General features: G+C 36.4%; 1 protein-coding gene across 5 annotated transcripts in view; it reads left to right on the forward strand.

Annotated features, from left to right (window-relative positions):
* The window catches only part of lzts1 (leucine zipper, putative tumor suppressor 1), a 162,608-nt gene that overhangs the window by 45,384 nt on the left and 91,072 nt on the right, over nucleotides 1-26,152 (forward strand). The window contains exon 1 of one of the 5 annotated variants that reach the window (XM_051933317.1): nucleotides 3,110-3,216. The exons of the other annotated variants lie outside the window; for them this stretch is intronic. The gene's annotated coding sequence lies outside the window, so the exon portion shown is untranslated. Of the gene's footprint in view, nucleotides 1-3,109; nucleotides 3,217-26,152 lie in introns of those variants that run through there. 5 annotated transcript variants of the gene reach the window in all.

Raw genomic sequence — 26,152 nt, forward strand, 5'->3', positions numbered from 1 at the left:
AAAATGATTAACAGAACATAGAAAACTTAAAACAGTGAACATTTCATCAACAAGACAATTTTCAAGAAACAAACCATTAAGCAAAAGTAAGCACAACTACTGCGGTGGGCTGGCGCCCTGCCCGGGGTTTGTTTCCTGCCTTGCGCCCTGTGTTGGCTGGAATTGGATCCAACAGACCCCTGTGACCCTGTAGTTAGGATATAGCGGGTTGGATAATGGATGGATGGATAAGCACAACTATAATCAAAGATGGGACCCTGGTAAACTGTGACAAAACGTGTATTATTGAACAGTATCTGATAGTTTACTACATTTTACTTGGATGTTTTACTATGAAAAACTATTGTTATGATTCATGTTTCCACCTTATTATGCTTTTATGCAGCATAAATTATATATTAGGTCCTAAGCAACAAAGAAGGAGTCATTAATAATAATAGCATAACATTTTCTAAAGTATTTGTCAAGGTCTGAACCAACAGATCTTAAAGTGAAAATGATAAGTCACCTTTGCTGTATATATAAAAAAGACAGTGCAAGTACTGATACAGGTCAGCCATTTATACAGAAATGTCTGCTGATGTCTACGGTGCAGTTGACTACAAATATTTTTAAAAAATGCTACTTACATATATAGAACTAAAAGTACCAAGTGGATGGTATCCAGGCAGATGCCATCAGTGTGAATAAGCCAACTGGATAGAAACAAGATCACATCCACATATGTAGGATAGCCTGATGAATAGACTCTTGTGAATCAGCAATACAAAAATAGCAAAAAAGCGGTGCAGCTGACAAAAGTCATAACATCAAATGAATTTGGGATTAATAAAGTATCTATCTATCTATCTATCTATCTATCTATCTATCTATCTATCTATCTATCTATCTATCTATCTATCTATCTATCTATCTATCTATCTATCTATCTATCTATCTATCTATCTATCTATCTATCTATCTATCTATCTATCTATCTATCTATCTATCTATCTATCTATCTATCTATCTATCTATCTATCTATCTACTCCACCAGGCCTGGGCCCCAGAGTCAAGCTTCACCTTACATAGTCTAACACCAAACTCAAAATGTTGGCTTTCTAGTCAGCACAGTCCCAAGATGGAGCTCAGACATTTAAAGTTCAGAAATCTCAAAATACTCAAAAATGTAATTTAAGAGAGAAGGTGACCATAAACCTTTGGAACAACCTTTAGAACAAAAGCAAAGCAAAACTGAGTTTCTTTATACTTTAAGAATGTATTAAATAATCAAAAAGGAGAACAAAGCAGAGAAAGGTATGCAAAAAAGAGCAACAGAAAATCAACAGGGGTTTCCCTAAAAAGTGACCCTAAGCAAACAAATGCAGTCAATATTTGAAGATCATAATCCAAATAAACAGTACAAAATATCAAAAAAAAATCTGAAAATCCAAAGATACTGATGCAAATGATTCTAAACTAACAACATTCAATGACACTTCAGAGGACCTTTACCCTAAAACAGAAAATATAGACTTCGTGACAAAATGGTCGTCCAGCCACTTAATATTCTGTCTTTATTATTTACAACTATTATTGCTATTATTTTAATTTTCTCTATTGAATTGCCATTTTGTTTATGTTTTTTCTTTCAGTGACAAGAATTCATATTATTTTTACATGGGCACCACCATATTGTTTATAGTTATCACAGCCATTGCTGGCCATATGGGCATGATGTGTGGAATCATGTAGGCGTTACATATGCTGTAGAGACACTTTCATGATTTAGGATGGTCACTCATTGTTCCTGTATTCAAATCTTTGTATTCTCAATAAAATGTTTCACAGAGTGTGTAGTTAATTAGCTATTAGATGGACTGAAGATTAAACTGAGCAGCTTTGGTTTGTTCAGTTTTTACATTTTTGGATTGTGTTTTTAACTATAGTGCCGGATTTTTTAATGTTTATTATCAAATTAGATCCTTAACTGTTTCTTGACTATGAAAGTTCACATTAATTAGTTTAATTTCCTGATAATTTTTCATTACAATTTCACCAAGATGATTTCCTGCATTGCAATTAGTCATTAAACATAACGCAAAAGTCTGTTGTCTTTTCTTTTCTAATGTGGCCTCTGATGAGTAACATCTCCACTCCGCCACAGCATTAACCTTGAATTGTAACTTATGCAAGCCATTTCAAAGGTGCTGTGCATACAGTTCATAGGGCATCCATGAATTCCCACATCAATGTTCAGTGTTGTGAGTACCAAAACACAAAGAAAAGACCAAAACTCCAAACTGACATGAGAAAATTAGTCCAGAAATTCCAAAATTCTGACAAATTTTCTTACATAACTGTTACATTTAGTCAATTACAAAAATGTATTTCCATTATAATTTTTTATAGCATGTAACAATAATAAGAATAAACCTACTATCCTACCCTTATGATGTGCTTTTCATAATTGGCTTCTTGTGTACAAATTTTGTTTCAATAAAAATGAAGAGTGAAGTCGTGTGTTCATTGCATTCAGTCACATTCGCTTAACTAGTTAATGAGAACAACATACTGTATGTTTTATGAATATCAAAGTACGCAATGAACGTACTCTGATCATGCGCAAAAGACACAAGATAATGTTTGCTCACTTGTCAAAAGTATTTTTTGTGATGTATACACCATAAATAAAATAAATGTAGTAATTGCTCAATTCAGTTAGACCCTGACAGCATAGCTGAATTTAAACCACTCTAGAATCATCCATGACTCAAACTGCACAAAAAAGTTCACTCCTCTGATCTGAAAGGATTTTAAGTGCAACAGCTAATTAAATGATGGGAAATTATGTCTTACTTTACTGCTCCTCTGCAAATCAAGTGGATTTGTACAGTTTTCTGTGCACTTACAGAAATCGTCTAGTGAAAGAAGTCAGCTGAGCAAATTAGATCTTGTTACAAGATAAATAGCTGAATGATGTATTTCAGTGCAAAGAAAGCTGAAACATACTAAGTTAATTGCCTAGAAAATAAATTCCCGCAGATCAGAAGAAAAGAAACAACCGAGTCACACCCCACGCAGCTGAGATAACTCATGGAGAAGAGATCATGAAATGGTCTTCTTTTTTTTTTTTCCCAGCAGACAGCAGCTGAATCAGGCAGCCCAGGATAACAAAGGGCTTTACAGCATTCAGCTTGAGCAAATTATTCATCAGACTTCACAAGGCACAGTGAGTCAGCACAACCATGTGATTCTTTAAAACAATACCCAGTTTGAAACCGGTTTGTTTTTATATTTCTACCTTGCTGACAATATTGTAAGAAAAATATGCAAACATAATGTTCTACTTGCTTATATTAAACACAAAGTTTATGAAATTAAACGTACATGTTAGGTGGTTGAATCGAACAAATGGTAATGAATCTCAGACAGTACTATCAATCAAAGTAATGTCTTTCATCATAAGCAATAACAAAATACTTTTTACAGAAACTAACAGTGCAAAATTTTATTAAAATAATTGGAAAAATACATAGCTAGGAAATTAATATCAAATAAAAACTATTGAAGCTCATTATGTCACTAGAAATATTGTATGATAAATAAACCTATCTTTGTAAGCAACTCTATCTTATTTAATTAAACCATCTGATTTTGAACCCCTTTTTTTCAAATCCTGGACTTAAAGAACCAAACTGTGCAGTCTATTATCATTTTCGACATTTTCTCCGTTTTTCTCTCACATCCATAAATTGCGAATGTTGCCTAACTGGCAACAGTAACATTTCCTAGTAAGGAGTGCCCCTGCCTGCACATGTTTTTTATGCCAGTGTTTCTGAACCACTGGGACCCAGCTCACTTTTGGGCCACAGGATACTGCATCTTGGGTCATAACATGCTGTTGTTTATAATAGTAGTGGGTTGCGGCAGATCACCTCACCGATGATCTTACTCGATTCCCACCCATGCTTTGATAATTGTGCCCGAATCATCATGGAGAAAACCCCCTACCACGGTGGGTCGCAAAGACGCTTACTTTGGAAAAGGTGGATCTTTGCAATGACAAGAATGGGAAATTGTTATATGCCATACAAGTGAGACAGACTATAAAGGAAAAGTTGGATCAGAAAAGCCAGGGATAGGTTGCCTTCATTATTGCACAGGGAGCTAGAGCCTATCCCAGAAACAAATGGTGCAAGGCTAAAGATGAGACTTAGACAGAATGGCAGCCACTCAGTCTCTCTCACACACACACATATTGATTCCAGGATAATTTAATGCTACTATTCCACTAAGTATCATGTCTTTGTGATATGAGAGTAAATCAGAGTGTCCATATTAATGTAAATGCACATGGAGACAACACGCAACCTCCACAAAGGCAGTAATTGGGCTGGCAATTCAATGAGGATCCGAAAAGCAATGAGGCAGACTTAGTAATCACTGTACACTCCTTTAAATAAATGGTACAGGAAATCAAGGAAGCCATAGTTATTGAAGTTATTGAACTATGACACACTTGACAGTTTGAAGCATTTTCTTCATATTAGAAGAATAGAAAGAATGTACTAGTCTGGGTTTCTGCACATTGAGCAGGACAGATGATGATGTGGCATAACCTTCTGGGTCTGCTGTCACAGTCCAATCATGATACTGTATAGTAATCTTTGTTTAGGAGCTGCATTTCAAAGAAAATGAGCAGCTTCAGTTGGGTTGTTATTGTACAACCAGCAGACAGAAACACCATTCTGATCGCCTTTGTTTTTCATTATCTGTTCTTATTAGACAGCAAAAACAATTCAAAATATTTAAGACTGGCTAGCACTTGGAAAAGGCAGTTTATTGTTGATAACTGCAAAGTGCTACATGCAGGCAAAAGGAACATTAATCTTAATTACAGGGTAGTACTGACCTACAGCGGGATTTAGACATTTATGTTGGTAACAACATTCTCATCTTTTAGGCTAAGAGCAGAAGCAATTGAAAAGGCAAATAAAAGGTTAGGTTGTATTGTGAAAACTGTTATATATAAATGAGAAGCGTTATATTTAGAATGTAGAATGCACTCATGAGACTGAAACATGTGGAGTACTGTGTGCTGATGGAGTCACATATTTAGAAAAAGAAACATGCCCTTGTTATGCATTTGTAGATTGCTCTTTTGATAATTTCCTCATTGGAAGCAGTCAAAGAAGTATCTTGATTTTAAGTCAATGTCAGTTTATTTATATAGCACATTTAAAACAACATAGGAATCCTGTGGCCAAAGTGCATTACAATAAAAGAAGAAAAAAACATACAATTAACATAAATACAAATAAAATAAATGAACATAAATAAAATAAATAATAAATAGAAGTAAGATTATATAATCCCAATGAGGAAACCATCAGTATTACTGAAGGTCACGGAATGCAAGTGAATAGAAATGAGTCTTTAATCTTGTTTTGAACAGTTCAATTGTAGACAACTCCTTTATATAATTAGGTAAAGAGTTCCACAGGTGAGGAGCAGCAGCTGCAAAAGCCCTGTCTCCCTTGGTTTTACACTTGGTACAAAGAACAACAAGAGACAGCTGACCAGAAGATCTAAGCACTCTGGCTGGCTGGTGTAAAACATACAATTCGGATAAATAGGCAGGAGCAAGCCCATGTAAAGATTTAAAAACTAGCAACAAGATTTTAAAATCAATTCAAAAACTGACAGGCAGCTAGTGTAAGGAAGATAAAATAGGAGAAACAGAATCAGACTTTCTTCCCCCAACCAGAAAGCGAGCGGCAGCATTCTGGACCAACTGTAACCTGCGTATCAGGGATTTGCTAATTCCAGAATACAGCGAGTTGCGGTAATCAAAGCAAGAAAAGATAAAAGCATGAGTAGCTTTCTCAAGATCCATAGAAGATAAAAAAGACTTGATCTTACCTAAAAGATGAAGCTGGAAAAAGCAACTCTTGACTACAGAATTAATCTGTTTCTCAAAAGAGAGGTTACTGTCAAAGACAACACCAAGATTGCGGACTTTGCAAAAGACAGAGAAAGAGCCGAGAAGACCAAGACCAATTTGAGCTTTAGCTGATGGACCCACTATAAGCACCTCCGTTTTATGTTGATTCAGATCAAGAAAATTATTAGCCATCCAGGATCTTAGTTCAAAAAGACAGTTGTGTAGTTGATTCATTGCAGAGTTGCAGACGGGAATATAAACCTGTGTATCATCAGCATAGCAGTGAAAAGAAATGGTACATTTCCAAAAATAACTCCAATAGGGTGAAGGTATATAGAGAATAAAACAGGACCCAAAATGGATCCCTGAGGAACACCACATTCAAGAGGAGCAGTAGACGAAAAAGAGTAATTTAAGGTCACTGAAAAGTGTCTACCAATCAGATATGACCTGAACAAGATGTTCAAGCCGCAACAACAATATCTCATGGTCAATAATGTCAAAGGCAGCGGACTGGTCAAGGAGGATAAGGACTGCAGCTCCACCTGAGTTAGTAATAATAGAGATGTCATTGAATACTTTCAGGAGGGCTGTCTCAACACCATGATAACGCCTAAAACCAGATTGGTAGATCTCAAATAAATTATTGGAGTTAAGGTGGTCAACCAATTGATTATAAATAATTCTTTCTAATATTTTAGCCAGAAATGGCAATTGGGAAATCGGGCGAAAATTGGCTAAAACTCCAGGATCTAATTCTGCCTTTTTTAGACAGCATGCATGTTTAAAAAATGAGGGTACAACCCCCTCGCTAATTGAACCATTGATAATGGCTAGTAAAGATGGACCCAAAACATAGGTTTAGTAGGTTTAAGGGTGTCAATAGTACTTTTTAACTGTGAAAGTGAGACAAGATCAAGATTCCAAGACAATGCCATGATTAACAGTAGGAAGTTCATACCCAGTTGGAACAATACCACAGCAGATTGTATCAATTTTACTGACAAAAAATGAAAGAAATTGCTCACATGAAAGAACAGAACTATTTAATTCCATCACATAATGAGGGTGAATGGCCACATTAATTGAATTAAATAAGACCCTAGGATTCTTAGAATGACAGGATACTAAATCAGTGAAGAAATCATGTATAGCTTTCTTAACTGCAACCTGGAAGTTGAATAGCGAAGTCCTAAAAATCTGTGTCATGTAGCGGTCGTGTAGTTTCATTTTGCCAGGGAGCAGGTCTTCCCTTATTACAGTGTATCTTGAGTGGAGCAATTTAGTCTAAAACCGTTTTACAAGAAGAATTAAGTGATCTATTACTACATAACGTAACATTCTCAAACCTGTTTAAACCAATTCAAGGCTGAAAAAAGCTTCTGTAAACATATATACGTGACTTATGCATACAAATGTTTTAATAGTTTTATCATTTGTTGTTATAACATCATATTTGTAACCCTGTGTGACCTTTATAAAAACAAATTAATTTAAAATTCTTTATCTATTTATCTATGCCTTATTTCTTTGCAGAGCTGTATAAAAATATTCAAAATCTATATCTGTATTTTAAATATCAATCCATCCACTACAGAACCTGCTACTGTGGATTCAGAAAGTTTTCAGACGCCTTCAATTTCTGTTCTCTGTGTTGTAGATATAATTTTAAATGGATACATTTGCCATTTTTACCAATCAACCTACACCCAATAACCGATAATGACAAAGTAAAAATATGTTTTCAGAAAGGTTTGCAAATTTATTAAAAGTCAAAAACTGAAATCGTTCCTTTACTGTACATGAGTATTCAGAACCTTTGCTGTGGCACTCAAAACTGTTTTCAGGTGTATCCTGTTTAATTATCCTTGAGATGTTTCTCGAACTTGATTGGAGTTCACCCGTGGGAAATTGAATTGATTGGACATCATTTAGAAAGGCACAGATCTTTGTATATAAGGCCCCACATTTCATACTGGAAACCAAGCCATGAAGCCCAAGGAACTCACTTTAGACCCCAGTGATCAAATTGTGGCGAGTCACAGATCACGGTACAGGTATAAAACCATTTTTAAAGCTTTGAGTGTTCCCAGGAGTACAGTGGACTCAATAATTGGGAAATGGATGAATTTTGGAGACAACAGGATTCTTCCTAAAGTTAGCCTTCCTGGCCAAACTGAGTAACCAGGCAAGAAGAGCTGTGGTAGGTGAGGTGTCCAAAAACTCAATAGTCACTCTAACAGAGCTTCAGAAGTCTCCTGCAGAGATGGGAGAGCTTGTTGAAAGATGATCATCTCAGCAGCGCTCCATCAGTTGAGTAGAAGCAATTCCTGAGTAAAAGCATATGACAGTACAGTCTGCGTAGAGTTTGCCAAATGGCATTTTAATGACTCTGAGATCATGAAGAAAAATATTCTCCAGTATCATGAGACTAAAATTGAACTCTTTGAGCAGAACTCTGAACACTACGTCTTTTTAATACCAGGTATTGCACGAAGAAAGGCTTCTCCATGATGCATGTGACTTTAGACTGGGACAATAGTTTACCTTTCAGTACAACAATGACCTGAAGCATATAGCCAAGACAATGCTGAAGTGGCTTTGGGACAAGTCTCTGAATGTCCTTGTGAGACCCAGCCAAAGCCTAGACTTAAACCCCATAAAACATTTGTGGTAAGTCCTGAAAATGGCAGGTAATTAAGTGTAGATTGATGGGCAAATTACAAATTTATCAATTTAAAATCTGCAACATAACGTGCAGAAAGTCTGAGTCCTTTGAAAGATGCCAGGACACAGACAGACACCGAGACAGCCAGATGTCCAATACACACGCTTTTACTCTTTTTCAGAACAATACACACAGTGCACCAACCCACAATAATGGCTCAGTCCTTCCTTTCTCTTTTCCCAAGTCTTCTGCCTCCTCTACTCCTCCACTCGCAAGCTCCATCCTCTTCCACCCGACTCCGGCTCCCTGAATGGAGTGAGGTGGCCCCTTTTATGGCTTACCCGGATGTGCTCCAGGTGCTACCTAATGATCTTCTTGCAGCACTTCCTGGTGTGGCAGAAGTGCTGCATGAACACCTTCCAGGTGTGGCCAGTTCCTCTTCTGGCAGCACTTCCTGGTGTGGCAGAAGTGCTGCCATCCAGGGTTCTGAGATGGTCCAGGCGACCCCTGGCGGGTAACCACGGACCCCAACAGGGTTGAGCTTCCAAGCTGTCCAGTTTAGTGTTGCGGTGGCAGATGTCTTTCTCAGATGCATCAGAAAAAGGGCAGGAAGCAATCCCAGATAGGATGTCACTCATACATCCACCTACACTAACACAAAACAGAGTATTTTAGAGTTGCCATTTAACTTATTATTTACATCAAAAAAAGTAAGAAATTTCACACAGACATGTACCTTGGCTGGGAATCAAACTACATTGACTGAAGCAGGGTGGCAGCAGTGCTAACTACCGTCATGCTCTTTTATTCTCACGCTTGACCTGGTGGTTTGTTTTAAAGCATCCACAGTACACTTAAACAGGTAATGATCTTGATAGATGAAGTTTAAGGCAGTATGTGAAGTGAACTATAAATTCTCTCAATCCATTTAGCAGATTTTCTCTAAATTATTTACTTGATGACAAAACACGATAGTGTGCAAGCTTTCAGGAGTGAGTCACTTCTGGGGATTTCAGTGTTCAGCCAAAGCTACACACATTTATTGTTAATGTTTGTCTTTGTTCATATTTATAGGTGGACATTAAGCCTTCAGGGTAATTCTGTTCCTTAAAGATCTTAAGACTGTCAAACAAAAATAAAAGAAATCAAAAGGAACTAACAGATTGGCCTTAAATTGATTTCTAAACTGTCTTAATATCAAATCTATAAATGAAAATTGTATTGATTAAGCCCTATGGCCACAACATGGTGTGGAGGTGCTTACAACTACTTTGAAATCATCAGACGCAATTATTTTTTCTGGAGTGTTATTTCCACTGCAGCTGGTTTAATGGGGGAATCTAATTAAAAAATGTATACTTTGAGCATAGATGACTGAAAGCTCTTTCAGTTCATTTCCTGGATTGTCACACTCCACAAAACACTCAAATTATCAAATCAGAAGCTCTTTGCACATAGTGTACTCAGCTCTCCCATTCCACCTAAATTGTTCCAATGAACTTTCAGTGAAGCGGCAGCTGAGCCCTTTCTTTGTGATGATGACTGACACGACTCTGTATGAATGCTTTTGAACCTTCCTGTTCTTTTACTACTATCCTTTTAAACTGTATATATTTTCTTTCCTTACATCTGCTTTACATGTCCAGTACAATTTGTAAAGATTTTATACTTGTAGCTGCATTTTTCCAAAATTACCAAAGTTCAGCAGCTCTAGTATAAAAATGGGATTCAACAAAAGCCTGATGCACTGAAATGATTCCACAGACAAAATAGCTTTGTTTTAAAGATATAGTTTTAGTTAAAATTCAAAGTAAAACAGTTCACACAAAAAAGAAAAAAATAAAATAGCAAAAAAAAGGAAAAGTTCTTGTTAGGAAAAGCTCTGTTCATAGCTTAAATCTTGTTACATTTCAAATCATTACAAATCACTTCAAAACGTTTCTGAATCATTTCAAAACAGTCAGAAAACTGTAGGTCTATCCCATTTGTAATCTGGAAATGGGGCTTTTAAATCCCCGTTTACTGGGACCTGTTCTAAATAACAACTGACACAATCTCAGTTATAGCAAGAAAGTTCTATCTCTTACTAACTTATAAGGGGAAAAGACTATATACCATTGTCTATGACTATGAAATAAATTTATATTCTATTCAAATTAAGCCAATTCTAATATGAGTTTAACTCAAAGTTTTAACTTTCTAAGATTGGCTCTTACAGTACTTATTCATACAATGAAAGCAAAAGTGATGTTCTCACAGGAAGTTTCACAGGAAGCTGGGTCTGAAGCTCTGAAGTTGCATATTTAGGTATTTCTAAGTCTCTGATCTACTTGATACTACTTGATATCTCTAGAGCATAGCATGGCTGCCACTGTTTAAATTAACTTTTTAAGAAATATGTCAAAACATCTTTAGTATTTTACTACTATAACATTATAAAATCATTTGAGCATAGCACTACAACAGAATGAATGACCAACATGAAAGGGGTAAAAGGTGAAAAAACATTTGTATCACAATCACTGGATGGGGAACCACAAACCTTCTTTTAAAAGTGGCAAAATAAGCTAAAACCAATGTCACATTTAATGATTTTTCCAGTGAGTTGAAGTCATAGTTTTCATTTATATAGTCTTACCAAGATGGAGGCAGTTGATGACATGCTCCTATGAAGATCAGTGGCATAATCTGGCATAGATACTCCACCTAGTCCATGGTTTGCTCCAAATCACACAAGTTTGATTTTGTGTTTAGTCATGGGGAATGGGCACTGTGTGCAAGACGACTGACAACCAGTGAATGCTCATCTACAAGTGCAATGCATATAATGGGGCGAATATGGAATATGGAATAAGTTCTTCTGCCTGATGTCTTGTCTTTTATGTATCATGACAAAATGGAAAAAAAATAGCAAAAAGGGAAGAGGTTGCTACTGAACTTGCTGTAACTGTTAACTGTTTGTACAGGACTCGGTCCATCAGGGATCACGCAATTGGCTGTCAAAAAAAGCAGTGAGCAAGACTGTGCTGGAAAGTCAGCCTGCAGCCATTAAATGTCACATACCACATCAACTCGATGAAGAGATCAGCAACTGCGCTTGGCAATTTTGACATTCAATATCTAGAAGTTGCATGATGTGACATCGGTTTGAAAGGTCAGAATGGTGTATATACAGTAGAGATACAGGTAAAATACACTGAAAAATTGATAATGTTCTGTGAAATAAGTTTGTTTGAAACATTTTGCTTCCTAAACAAAATCCATTTTATATTTAACTCCCAACATATTGTAAAATCAATAATAATATCTTTTAAGAAAGTAACTGTAGATGATAGATGGTTAGTTATTTTACCGCATTCTTGCATATTGTGGTGACATGTTGCATGATGATTAGACAAGCAAAAGAGAATTTTACTGTACTCTGTACATGAGAAAATACCACTACTACTAAAACTATGTTCAGGATATATAATGTCATTCATATGTGTGTGAGGATCACCCTCCTGACTCATCTTGAGTAAGCACTCCCACCTCAGGAAGATTCCCAGGGAGACTAACTGATTCCACCCCTGGCATTCCAGAGGACAATATATTCAAAGTGATCACAGAAGGTAGCATTTCATTTTGGACCAGCACTCAAGAGAGAACCAGACTTAATCATAACAGCGATGCTTTACTTGCCTTTGTATGAGCCATTTTGTGATTTTTCTGATTAAAGTTCTTCGTTTAATTGAACAAGGCGATCTGGGTGGTGCCCCAAAATTAATTGTGATCAAGTGTCATATCTTGCATAATATATATGTAAATTTGTATGTATTATTGCCAGATGGAGACATTCTTGAGCAGACCCCAGATCTAAAAATATTCAAGGAAAGGAAAAATATATAAAAGACAAATGATACAATAAACACAGATTAAGAAAAATAAAACCACTGCCTCTTTGGGTCCAACTACACATATGTTGCCCTATCTGCCTGATAGGCCAGCTGTTCAACTTGCACATCTTTCTGTGCTTTCTGCTTGATTCCTGTTCCATTCTGGCCTGGTCTTGCTAACATCATTCTTTCTGTCTCTGTTCACCTGTATAGGGACTGGAAGGGCCCTTTAAATTTTCCCAAGTAATCTCCCCAGGACAGGAAGCTGGGTTATTTCTGGGGTGAGAAGAACCTCTGGGAACTCCTGGGGCCATATGGCTCCAACTCTGTCTAGCAGCCCCAGGTGTACCTACGTGTCTGACTCCCAGCCCTTGCTTAAAGGACCAGGCTAATCCTAATTTACCTGTTCTACATGTGGGGAACCTGGAGGTTGTAGGCAGACTCTTAGGTCTGTCTGCTGTCCCCTGTCTAACCCTTCAAGTAACAATTTGTGCCCCTGGAGTTATCAGCTCATTGATGTCTGCACAGTTGGGGCACATATTGGTGATATGCTAAGATCACTAGGACATTGTATGGCTCGAATCCTGACTGGTACTCTCACTGTGGTTTCAGTGCCAGTTTTCACCAATCCCATTTATCATATTTATTACCTGTTATTTTGTGTTATATTGAATGAATAACCATATTTTGATTTTAAATTTACTTTTTCAATGGAAATTACCCTGCAGTGTATGCTGTTGAGTTTAATTATGCTACATTTTTTTGTATATTAAATGTTTAAAATATTCACTAACATTCAACAAATAATTATTTAAACCACAAACTGGTCCGACATCAATGTAAAGCAAGTAGTTAATTTACACCTTAGGCATTTCTGATGTTTTGTGAAAATTATTATCAATTAGGATTTTTTTTTCTATTCAGAATTTAAACACACAAGTTTTCAAAATAATGGCAAATGTTCAACATGCTATATTTTGTATATTTTAAGTGAATTTCAACTCTGAGTAAAAAGAATGGTTGACATTCAAAGATGTGGGAAACAACAAGGATCATGAGATAGGCTCTTAATTTTAAACATTAAAAACAAGGCTTACTCTGTAAACTCTACATAATCCAACTGGGAAAAGTATAATTCTGTTCTTTGCGATACAACGAATGGAGCATAATCCCACTTCTATTCACAATTTAAATTCCTTCCCATTTTGTCACTCTGTAACCAATTTACTTTTAAGCCCTTGATTGAGCAACATTGTTGTAGTATTCAGTAATCGATGAATGTTTTCTATACAAGCAAGCAGCAGGCAAAATCATATAATTAGGCAGTAATCCAGATTACGGCAAGTACTATGTTGTCCATGAAAAGCTGCTGACATGGGTATCATTTCTTTTTCTTTCTTACAAGCTTTTTTTTGCCATGCCTATATGCATTACAAGGGCAAGTTTTAGGCTGCCTAATTGAAGCCAAAAGAAAACTATCTTGTGGTTATGTGTAATTGCAAAGGAAAATCATTCTTGTTCTTCTTCAACATATAATATAATTTGTAACTCAGTATTTGCATCACAATGGTGCCTTTCTGGTTAAGTGGCTTTGAATTGTTTTCCTGGTTCCTTGTGACATGTAATGCATTTATAATGAAGTGCAGTTAACATTTGATTATATGGCTTCCTTTTCACCAGTTGTCACTGTCCAAAGAAAGAGGCTGGCAAGGCGCATTTTCTATTCAGATGCAAGTGCTCATTTGTTCAGGACTGCCGACAATATAACAAATGTGTTTCTTTTTCTAGATTTTTTTTTCATTTTCTCAATAATATAACAGCAAATGTTCCTCATCAGTAAAATGAGAAGATTGTATGATACCCTTTAATTTTATTACAGAAAATGTCATCATTGTGCAAAATGAGCAGAATTTTCCTGTAGCTAAGAATGACTGTATGGTGGGAAACAAGAAAACAAACAAAAAAAAAACAAACGCATCACATTTATTTTGTATGCTCAGGCAAAAAAAAAGAAATAAATTAGATTGTTACAAACATACACAAAATGTTTCACTGATGGTAAAATAAACTTGATGTTTTAAAAAGTGGTATGTTCTTTTTTAAATTAGAACTGTATTGCTGGAAATGCAGCATATACAACTATAAAGTATTACGTGACAGGTCTCACCACTCTTTGTAACTTTACTAATCCAATACAGTAATCCACCGCTCTATCACAGTTCAGCTATTGTGCCCCCGCTATATTGTGGAAAAATTCAATAAGTACATCCTACCTTTAGTGTACTTTGCAGCCAATTCATAACAAAGCATACGGTTTTCAGCAGACAAAGTGTTTCGCGTTACAGTACCCAGATGATTTTTTACGAAGCCCATTATTGGCTGAAAGAGGAGACTCAACCAATCAGAGCAGATTTTATTCTCTTGGGCTGTGATTAGCTGCTGCTAACGTGGTGTAATCTCGCAAGAACAGCGAGCGTGGGTCCCCAACGAATCGAGTATCGCGTACCTTGCTTGTGGTCCGACTTTTGTGAGCTTTTCGTTTGTTTTAAACCCTATGATGGCTCCCAAGCGTCCTGCATCTTGTAAGCCTTCTGGTAGCAGTGAGCCTTAGCGCCAGAGGAAGACCTTGACCATACAGGAGAAGGTAAAACTGATGATGATTATTATTATGTTACTCATATCTTTAGCCCGACATCTGTGTATTGTATGTGTATGTGTGTAATTGTGTTTTAATAAGTTTACATGTGTTTAAAGCGTGTGGGAGGGGTATTTTAAGGCTTAAACTATAAAAAAATGTGGCCTTTCTATATCGCGGATTTTCACCTATCATGGGTGGGTCTGGAATGTAACTTCCGCGATAGGCGGGGGATCACTGTACTATGAAAAAATGGTATACTTAAAGTATATACTATACTGTCTACATATATATATATATATATATATATGTATATATATATATATATATATATATATATATACCAGGGGGTTCCCCCCTGCTTGCTTCGCTCGCCAGCCACTTTGCATCTCTGCCACTCACGTTGTGAAGAGGGGGGCTGAACACACCCCAAGGAGACGCGGTCGCTCCTCCGAAACCCCCTCTTAAATGGTGATACAATGGGAAACAAATATTTTTTTTTACCTCCTCTTTGCTCGATAAGCTGCTGGCTTGCTGCTGCTGCCGTGCCACGTGATCTGCATCTCGTGTGGTGCTTCGAACATTTAAAAGCCTGTACAGCAGCTGTCCTACTCTTTGTGTTTTATTTCCAGCCCCAGGCGTGGTTAAATCTTTTGCCACAAAGTCTCGTCTCGCGAGACGTGAGTTCTTGTTATTTTTTTAGTTTATAATTTAAAAACGGAATAAGAATCTGAAAATCTAACAACATCACATTAAAGTTTGATAAATCCTGAAAATAATGATACCAAACAAGTTTTAAAATAAGCCCGATTTAAAGTGTGACAAAAAACCTGACATAAAAACATCACTGTTGCACCTTTAGGCTTAGGATTTCTTATATAAAGAGTATATATATATATATATATATATATATATATATATATATATATATATAAAATCAAAGTGTCAGTAAGTCAGTAAGTATGACACCCTACACAATCCAAAGGCAACTGAAAACTGAAAGAAGCTCTGATAGAAAAAGATCTGGCAGACCCAATGTCACAACCCATTCAGAAGACAACTTTCTGAAGGTCACCAGCTGGCATGATCTTCAAGAGCACAAGAGCTTCAAGCACAGCTTAACAGTGGTTGAAAAAAGCAAATCTCAGTTTCTACGGTGAAGAGGAGACTTTGTTCTGCAGGTTTGACAGGGCAAATGGCAGTAAGAAAGGCATTCTTTACAGAAAGTAATAGGACCTTGAAATACCGGCTGTGGACTACTACAGACTGGAAGAAAGTCTTAGGGACCGATGAATCAAAGTATGAAATCTTTGATTCATCCTGCATGGTGAACTTGAACACCATCAAGTTGGCGAAATTATGGTTCCTCAGTGTGTGACACCAACTGTCAATCATGGAGATGGAATTGTTAGGGTCTGGGATTCTTGTGCTGCAGGCAGACCTGGTGACTTGCACAGAGTGACTGGCATTCTGAATATATATATACTGTGTATATATATATATATATATATATATATATATATATATATATATATATATATACTAGTCATTTAGCCCGTTACAATAACGGGCGCTAGAACAGTAGTGCATAAACATTAGTAGGAACAGTCTATATTAAATGGCAAGGGACTTTGACCTCATTCTTTTTGTTGGTCGTATTTTTCTTTCTTTCAGCCTTTCTTTTGTTGATGTGTACTTGCTGAGCTGACCGTTCTTCGTGAGCTGCCGCCGTGTATTGTGTGTCTTTAATTTTCTGTGACAGTAATACTGTCTTGTACGTCCACTGGCTTGTACGTCCGTAATATACCTTTAATTTTCTCTGGTGGTAATACAGGCGTGCGTGTCGGTAATATGCCTTTAATCTCCTCTGACAGTAATACTGGCTTGTATGTGGCTGTAATATATGTCACTGTATTGTGTACTTTTAATTTCCTCTCGCAGTAATATTGGTTTGAATTTCCGTAAAACGCCTCTAACTTTCTCTGACAGTAATATTGCACATTGCACCGTGCCCCGTGCATGCGCACTTCACCAGAAGCCCTGCGCATGTGCACTTGACCAGAAGACACACACACACGGACACCTGGACGCACAAAGGGATTTTATTAAAGAGGATATATATATATATATATATATATATATATATATATATATATATATATATATATATATATATGTGAGCCATCAGGAGCAAGTTGAATCATTCTGATTAATTTTTATTAGCTTAGTATCAGAAATGATTATTTGTACTAATACTGTATATTTATGAATGAATCATTCTGACTCAAGAATGTTTTAACACACAAACTTCATTTAGCATGTTAAATTTGTGGACACAACAAGTTGTTTTTGCTCTGTTCCAATGTCAACGTCTTTAAATGTAAACCTGCAATATAACCAAACAGATCTCACCTCATCTTACTGCTACCAACAAGGCTGTAATTGACAGTAGAAGCTTTCTTATGCAAGCCAGAAGATGTTTTATTTGTTTTTGGCAGGCTGTTGTTTAATTGTTATATATAATTTTATATATATCTTTGTTCTTGAGCTTCTTTAAAGTTTTAATTTCCCCATGGGGACAAATAAAGTATATCTGTTTTCTTCTTCTTTTTGTTCCATAGCTATTCCCATTTTTATATGGGTTCACTATTTTTATTAGCTAGACTTAATACTTCAATATGTGCATATCTATATATACCTGTATACCTTATATATACAGTGACAGGTTCAGAGTTGCACAGATAAAACTGTCATTTTAAGCACACTTTATTTTTGGAATTGTAGAAACCATACTGGAGTTTAGTAAATGTTTAAGAGACCTCTGAATTGATTTCTGTCTTTTTAGAATTACAAAAATTTAAGTTGTCATCAGCACAGTTGTCCTCCTGCAGAGGTAGGAACCACAAGATCCATGAGTGGTCTTCAAGTCACAAAAACCCCACCTCAGGGAAGAACTACTTGCATTAGAAAAATAAATCTCTTATAAAGGTTCTTATTACTGTGAGATATGAGCCTTGAGCATGAAGGCAGCTTATTCTGCAAAAAAGGAAATGTCATTTTTCAAACTTTTCATTTAGTTTAATTCTGATATTTACTGTGCTTTCCAGTAAGGAAATGTTGACTTTTCCATGTCACCATCTTCATATGTACTAATATTTTGTAGCACCCAAAGAAGTCAATACATTTTCAGCAAATATTCATTAACGTATTGTCTTATACTGCATTTATTTAGAAATAGTCATATGAGGCTGATGCTCTTAGCAATGAATGTTTCTTTTATTTACGCTTCATGGAAGTTATATTTGGCCCCTTAGTTTTAAGTATTAGTGTTTATAAACAGGGATTGAGTAGAATTTACATTATGAAAATATTTGAAAATGACAATTCGGACAAACAAGATGACATCATTTCAGTCCGTCAGGAATTTTTTTAAAGCTATTGAGAATTCTACTTCAGTTACATGACTAGCTTTACAGGACATTCATTAATATAATCTTCACCACTTCCTAATATTTAGTAGCACATAAATCACAAAAACACAAAGCAGTGAACAGTAGCAAATTAATCAATTTAAACAATAATGCTAGCATTATCTTGGTCTTGCTGAGTTGTGACTCAGATGAATTTTCTATTCTTACTAAACTAACCAATTGGATTAATGTATAAAGTAGATGAGAATATTCTTATGCCCATTTTTCTTAACACTTGTTATTAGCTCCAAATAGGCTTTATAGACTGAATGATCTTCAATTTGTCAAAATGTTTATGTTCTTGTATTTTAAAAATACAGTTTTTTGTGTGGTACTTTCTTATTGCAAATTCTTTCATTCATTTTTAGAATCTGCTTATTTTAATATATGATTAGTAGAATTGAAGTGTGGGCGGCACGATGGCACAGTGGTAGTGCTGCTGCCTCGCAGTAAGGAGACTTGGGTTCGCTTCCCGGGTCCTCCCTGTGTGGAGTTTGCATGTTCTTCCTGTTTCTGCGTGGGTTTCCTCCCACAGTCCCAAAGACATGCAAGTTAGGTGCATTGGCGATCCAAACTTGTCCCTAGTGTGTGTGTCCTGCGGTGGGTTGGCACCCTGCCCGGGATTGGTTCCTGCCTTGCACCCTGTGCTGGCTGGGATTGGCTCCAGCAGACCCCCATGACCCTGTGTTTGGATTTAGCGGGTTGGAAAATGGATGGATGAACTGAAGTGTAAAAGTAATACTGGATAGAGAAGGTGGTGGTCCAAAATATGTTCATTGTTACATTCATACCAATCAGCCTCATCTAGTCATTTTTGAAATATATGAAGAATCCTAAGGACTCCTTGAAGAACCCCTGTGTACCATGGGGAAATTTGTAAACTCCATATAAATACACAATAACCAGGAAGGGATCTGAGCCAGTGCTTACCTTATCACCATCATGCTGCCCAATTGCTGTGGATTGCATTTACAGTATCAAAGTGGGGGTTCTGATTAAACAAACACATCTCAAAATACCTGTAAGGAAAATAAACTGCTCCTGATCAAACTGTAAACTTTGATTGGGACTAAACCTGCTACCTTATATTTTAAGACATTACTACATCAACACGGTCTATAGTGCTACTATTGAATAAACAACATTTAATGAAAAGTAACTTATTCAAGAAGTTTCCCTAAGCCACTGTTTCAGCTAGTTACAGTATATAATATAGTATCCTACTCTAAATAGCATATTAGAAGCAGCCAGTCATCTTTAGACTGGTCCAGTTAGACCTGTGTTAGTGAAAACTCAATATGAGAAAAAAAACCCACTGCCGATAGTCTGCATAGCTCCTTTGTTTCACCTGAACAGAGAGGAATATATTTTAGTTTGAAAGACAATATGGAAAATAGAAGTTTAAAATAATAAAAAAAAATCTACAAATGGCAGATATTCAGTCTTATTAATAATTTCTTTAGGTCCACACTACACTACACTCTTTGCTTATAGACCACTCTGTACTTTTAGGAGATGTTAATGCCATCCATCGATCTCTACCATACAACCGTGCCAACCTTTACACAATCAGTGATTAATGAGCGGGCTGTTTCAAATCACATCTTCTATTGTAATTTAATTGCTACGAGGGAAGTCTTCTCACTCCTTTGTCTCCGAAATGGAAGTAATTAACCTATAACACGTTGAAACTCAGCACATATGCTTTTCTGAAGTGTGATTACTGAAAAAAAAAGGAAAAATTAATTATGTAGGGTAATGGGGGTTGGGGTTGTTGATTATATTATTGCTTCAGTTTCCCACTTTATCAGGCTTTGAAAATTAATTAGCAATTGCAGAACACCCATTTCACTTTCCTTCTTACATAAATTCTTATTCTTAGGCTGCATTTCGGGTTTATGTTCATAGCTGTTTTCTTGAAAACAACATTTGAAAAATGTATGGAGTTAATCTCAGTAAAAACAAATGTGTGTACTTATAATAATAATAATACATTTTATTTATATGGCACCATTCCAAAGCTCAAGGTGCTAGAAAAGAGCTTAAAGGCCTTACTTTCAGAAGCCATTTGTGTTTCTCTTTTAAAAGATATACAGTATATACTGTATATATTTACACAAAATTTTGGAACTGTTTTTAATTGTGTAATAATTTTATACATCACTTTACAATAACAAAATCACAGTTTATGCAAATAAAAATCTGTCCTTACAAAAATTGAATGTTTCAAGTTAAATTTAATGAAGTCATATTTGAAATTCAATACCATTCCCCTATCTGGTTCATAGAGCCCATTATGAGATATCTCATTTGTAATGAAACATCAAAAGAAAGAAAGCTTACGGGATAAGTTTGGTATTTTTCAAATCACTTCTTCACAATCATGGCATATATTAACTTGCCACATAAAACTATATTCTAAAGTGAAGCCTTTTTTTTATAAATTTAAAAAAATTCCTAGCCTGCACTTGTGTTTATAATGAAGGTTAAGGGCACTGGTGTCCCAATGTCAAAATAAAAGCCTTAAAACTTACCAACCACATCCAATTTGAAGAAGCAAAGTTTTTGTTTTAAGTAAAGTAGTCTTCCATGTTTCTTAGACATGCTTGTGACAACAAAAGTTAACTGAAGTAATACATTTAATCACAGATTCTTAGTACTATTTTCTTCAGATCAGGATATGTTGCTCATAGGGATCATCATGGGTGAAGTTCTGACAAAGACAAGACCCCCAAAACCCCAACTCCCCACATCCACCCACCAACCTCCATGGCAAATATCTGACACTACAGGCTACATATGTATGACTTTTGCCTCTGCAATTCTGTTTCTTCAGCTCTTTTGCTCTGCCAGGGCTTGTAACAACAGACAGATGTGCAATTAAATCAATTTATTATTTTGTCTAAACACCGTCTGCTTTTCACCTATCATAGTCTGTGTTGTTATTTTACATAGTATACAGACTAGAGTGAGATTCACACTGAGTGGCAGTGTCATGGTAAACAGCCCTGAAAGAGTTTTATTGTATTTTATACACAACAATAAACCTCAACTGATTACACTACATTGCATTTTTTATAAAAGCATTATATATACTAAATACACAGCACTAATCAACACTAAGTGTTACACACTTTCCATGGTATGTTGTGCACATTCACATTCAGTCGCTTAGAAATGGAAAATGACAGAGTGTGTGATAGAGCCAAACCATGATCAAAGAAATTGAAGTGCCACAAACCTATTACTGAATTTTATTGCATTTGGTGGGTCACTCTTCCTGAGGATATAGTAATAAAAGAACCAAAGACAATGGTTTTGATTGAGAAAAATCCACTGACACTCACTGATATCAATCAAACCATAAATACACAGGAAGGACATGTAAACTCCTTGCTGACTCGCACTATGCAAAGCAGGAATGACATCTCCGAGCTACCACACTGCCTATGATAAAACATCTGCATTAAATTTGCTAACCTTCAACCTGATTAAATCTAAATACAGTATATCCCTATAATGTCTGTTCTTTTCTTGTCACTCATTGCATATTACTCATGTGCACAACTTTGTTGATAGACCATCACAACTTGTGCATGCATTTTGATGCCCGTGACAGCAAACAATATCTTTTGAAATAATTCAATAGTTTTTTTTGAGTGAGGAAAATAAACTTCTGTGGAGTGAAAGGCTGTGAGTGATCATGTGACTTTTTTCAGTTATTATTCTCTAGTTGTCTACAAAACAGAAACAGCTGTTCACATCTGGGAATCAGCAGTCAATAATGTCATTAACAGTGCTGGGAGATGACTCAGGTGAATCCATGCTTCTGGCCCTGAAGAGTGCTGTGGAGGAAGACAAGCAGCAAAGTGAAGTGCAAAGCCTTCTTTTAAAATGGCTGAATCTCACAAAATTATTTTGACTTTTTCCTTTTTTCGTTCCTAAAACGACACGGACATGGAGTTTTGCAATATGTCGGCAATCTCAAGATGTGGATCGATACTCAAACACTTTTGGCTTTGAAATGTACATATTCAGTAAATTGTTTTTTTTCATGTTGGAACTGTAGTACCTTTTACCTTTATTATAAAATTAATATTGAAAAAACAATACAGTGATCCCTCGCTATATCGCGCTTCGCCTTTCGCAGCTTCACTCTATCGCGGATTTTATATGTAAGCATATTTAAATATATATCGCGGATTTTTTGCTGGTTCGCGGATTTCTGCGGACAATAGGTCTTTTAATTTCTGGTACATGCTTCCTCAGTTGGTTTGCCCAGTTGATTTCATACAAGGGATGCTATTGGCAGATGGCTGAGAAGCTACCCAACTTACTTTTCTTTCTCTTTCTCTTGCGCTGACTATCTGTGATCCTGACGTAAGGGGTGTGAGCAGGGGGGCTGTTCGCACACCTAGACGATACGGACGCTCGTCTAAAAATGCTGAAAGATTATCTTCACGTTGCTACCTTCTGTGTGCAGCTTTTAAGTATGCTGCACGGTGCTTCGCATACTTAAAAGCTCGAAGGGCACGTATTGATTTGTGCTTGAAAAACAAACTCTCTCTCTCTCTCTCTCTCTCTCTCTCTCTCTCTCTCTCTGCCTGCTCCTGACGGAGGGGGTGTGAGCTGCTGCCTTCAACAGCTTTGTACCGGCAGTGCTTCGCATACTTTAGGGCGGAGTGGTGGCTCTGAGGCTAAGGAGCTGCGCTGGTATCCCGAAGGTTGCCGGTTCGAATCCCCGTCACTGCCAAAAAGGCCACTGCTCTGCTGGGCCCTTGAGCAAGGCCCTTAACCTGTAATTGCTCCAGGGGCGCTGTACAATGGCTGACCCTGCGCTCTGACCCCAAGGGGTATGCGAAAACTACCAAATTCCTAATACAAGAAATTGTATAAGGCGAAATAAAGAACAAAAAAAACAAAAAAAAAAAACTTAAGAGCCAAACAGCCCTATTGATTTGTTTGCTTTACTCTCTGTTTCCTTTGAAGAGGAAGATATGTTTGCATTCTTTTAATTGTGAGACAGAACTGTCATCTCTGTCTTGTCATGGAGCACAGTTTAAACTTTTGAAAAAGAGACAAATGTTTGTTTGCAGTGTTTGAATAACGTTCCTGTCTCTCTACAACCTCCTGTGTTTCTGCGCAAATCTGTGACCCAAGCATGACAATATAAAAATAACCATATAAACATATGGTTTGTACTTCGCGGGTTTTCTTATTTCGCGGGTGGCTCTGGAACGCAACCCCCGCGATGGAGGAGGGATTACTGTAATAGAAAAATGTATATTAAAATTTAAATTAAAAAGTGAATAAAAAGCAAATAAATATAAGGTACACATGGTAATAAAAAGTAAATGCAAATTGTACTATTTAAAAAAATAAAAACACACAAGAGAATATTTAAAAACAAAAAATGGCTTGTTAAGGTATTACTTTTGCTTTTCTAAATCATTGCTTATGGGTTTTGGCTACAGCAAATAAAGCCACTATGTCTTTGTGATCCAAAAACCTTCAAACACTGCATGATACTGAAATTAGAGCTAGGGCTGAAAGTCTCCCATGGCACATGTTAGAGCTCAAGTAAGATTTAAACAGCTTTAAAGATGGCAACTTCCCTTTCCTGAGACAACAGTGACAGGAACAATCAGGAATGCTGAGGGACTACATTTTGATTTCAACATTTTGACTAATCTTTTGAAGATATAATATAAAACTAAGGTCTGTATGTTTGTCCAGATTTCTCCAAGCAATCTGATTGGTCAGTTTGTCTTTGGTGATGTGAGTATAAGATGTGTGAGTGTGAGATACACAAGGAGCAGTAAAGGTGTAGGAGGCAAGCTTTGAGTTGCCTTCAAAGGCTGAAAGTTGACAGGATGTGAGCAAGGAGCCTCAATGTTCTGTTGGTGAACTGGCAGACAAAACGTTTGAGCAAAAACCAGGAGAAGCGCATAAAGAGCAAAACAAAACAAAGAAAAAATATAAAGTGAAATGAAGTTGAAGCACAATATGAGAGATAATAATCATAGTAGAGAGAACAAGAGAGTCAAAACCAAAAGTACAAGCGAGAAAAGAGCACAAAGATAAACTCTGAATATTTCAGAGATTTGGTATCTGCAGATTGGATAAGAATTTGCAGTCATAGTCGTCCTTTTATCCCGTTACATCAATTATGCATGAGCAATGCTGGAAGTGGACCTAACGATGGAAATAAACATCGGCAGCCTTTGACAACCCAAAATCATACGGATGTGGTGGGTTTATGGGCAGAGTGGTGGCTCTGAGGCTAAGGATCTGCGCTGGTATCCCAAAGGTTGCCGGTTCGAATCCCTGTCACTGCCAAGAGAGATCCTACTCTGCTGGGCCCTTAACCTGTAATTGCTTCAGGGGCGCTGTTCAATGACCCTGCGCTCTGACCCCAAGGGGTATGCGAAAACTAACAAATGCCTAATACAGGAAATTGTATAAGGCGAAATAAAGAACAAAAAAAAAAATAAAAATGATAGGATCTGAGAAGAAGGCTTTAAGGGAATGCACTTGAGAGAGGATATGCTGGGCAAGAGAAGTTCAGACTCATGATGATAACGAGGAAAGGCACTGAAGGTACACATAGTAATACATATCAAATATAATTTATATTTTTTTATTAAATGTCTTCTACTGGTAGTATAGCTAGTTATTCAATAAATCTACAATGTACAATGATAATATAGAGTGAGGACAGAGTACTTGTACAGTATGTAGTTAGTTATAAAATGGATCAGAATTCACTTTAATTCTTCAGGCTATTAAAGTATAAAATATTATAGCTCTGTAATGCCATTGTACATCATATATTTTGCGCTACTAATGTTAGCACTCAAACTTTCTTTTATTAGATATTTGCCTGACTCCTTTCTCCAAGGTGATTTATAAGAACAGGATGCATTACAACTGTTTACAGAGGTTTTCATAAGTGAAACACAGGCAGGCTAAGTGACTTGCTTGGGGTCATACAGTGAGACAGAAGTAGGACTTGAAGTGATTACCTTTTGCCTTAAAACTTCAGTGCCTTAAACATTATAGTGTACTGTCCACCCCAGGCAAGAGTAAATTTCTGTTGCTTAGTCTAGTTAGAATGTTTTGCATAAATCTACAAATCCTTGTATACAATATGTGCCCTCAAAAAATGGATCTTCTCCTCTTGCACTCAGTTCCTGCAAAATGCATGCACAAAAGATCAAAACATCAATAAAATCCTTTTAAGCACTATTATATTTTCATAAGTTATATAAAGTACTGTTTGTACAAGCCTTGGGTTGTTTTGCCCAATTTTCATAATGAATACAATACATGTATTTTCAATATGCGAGGAAACTAATTTGCCTAACTGTCAAGTTTACTTCTGCATGAAATTGTTTTTTGTGGCTCCCTGATTTCTGAAATTTGCAGACTAAGTGTATTGAATATCAAAGTAATTTTACTTTGACTAAGAGTGATTTTTTAGTTCCTAATATAACGGTATGCCAAAAGCATCTACTCCAGTTTTCCTGTGTTTTGTCTTTCTAATGAACAAAGTAAATACAGTATTAATAGAGCTT

The sequence above is a fragment of the Erpetoichthys calabaricus genome, chromosome 1 (genome assembly GCF_900747795.2).
Source record: "Erpetoichthys calabaricus chromosome 1, fErpCal1.3, whole genome shotgun sequence".
In the NCBI taxonomy this organism is placed as follows: Eukaryota; Metazoa; Chordata; class Cladistia; order Polypteriformes; family Polypteridae; genus Erpetoichthys; species Erpetoichthys calabaricus.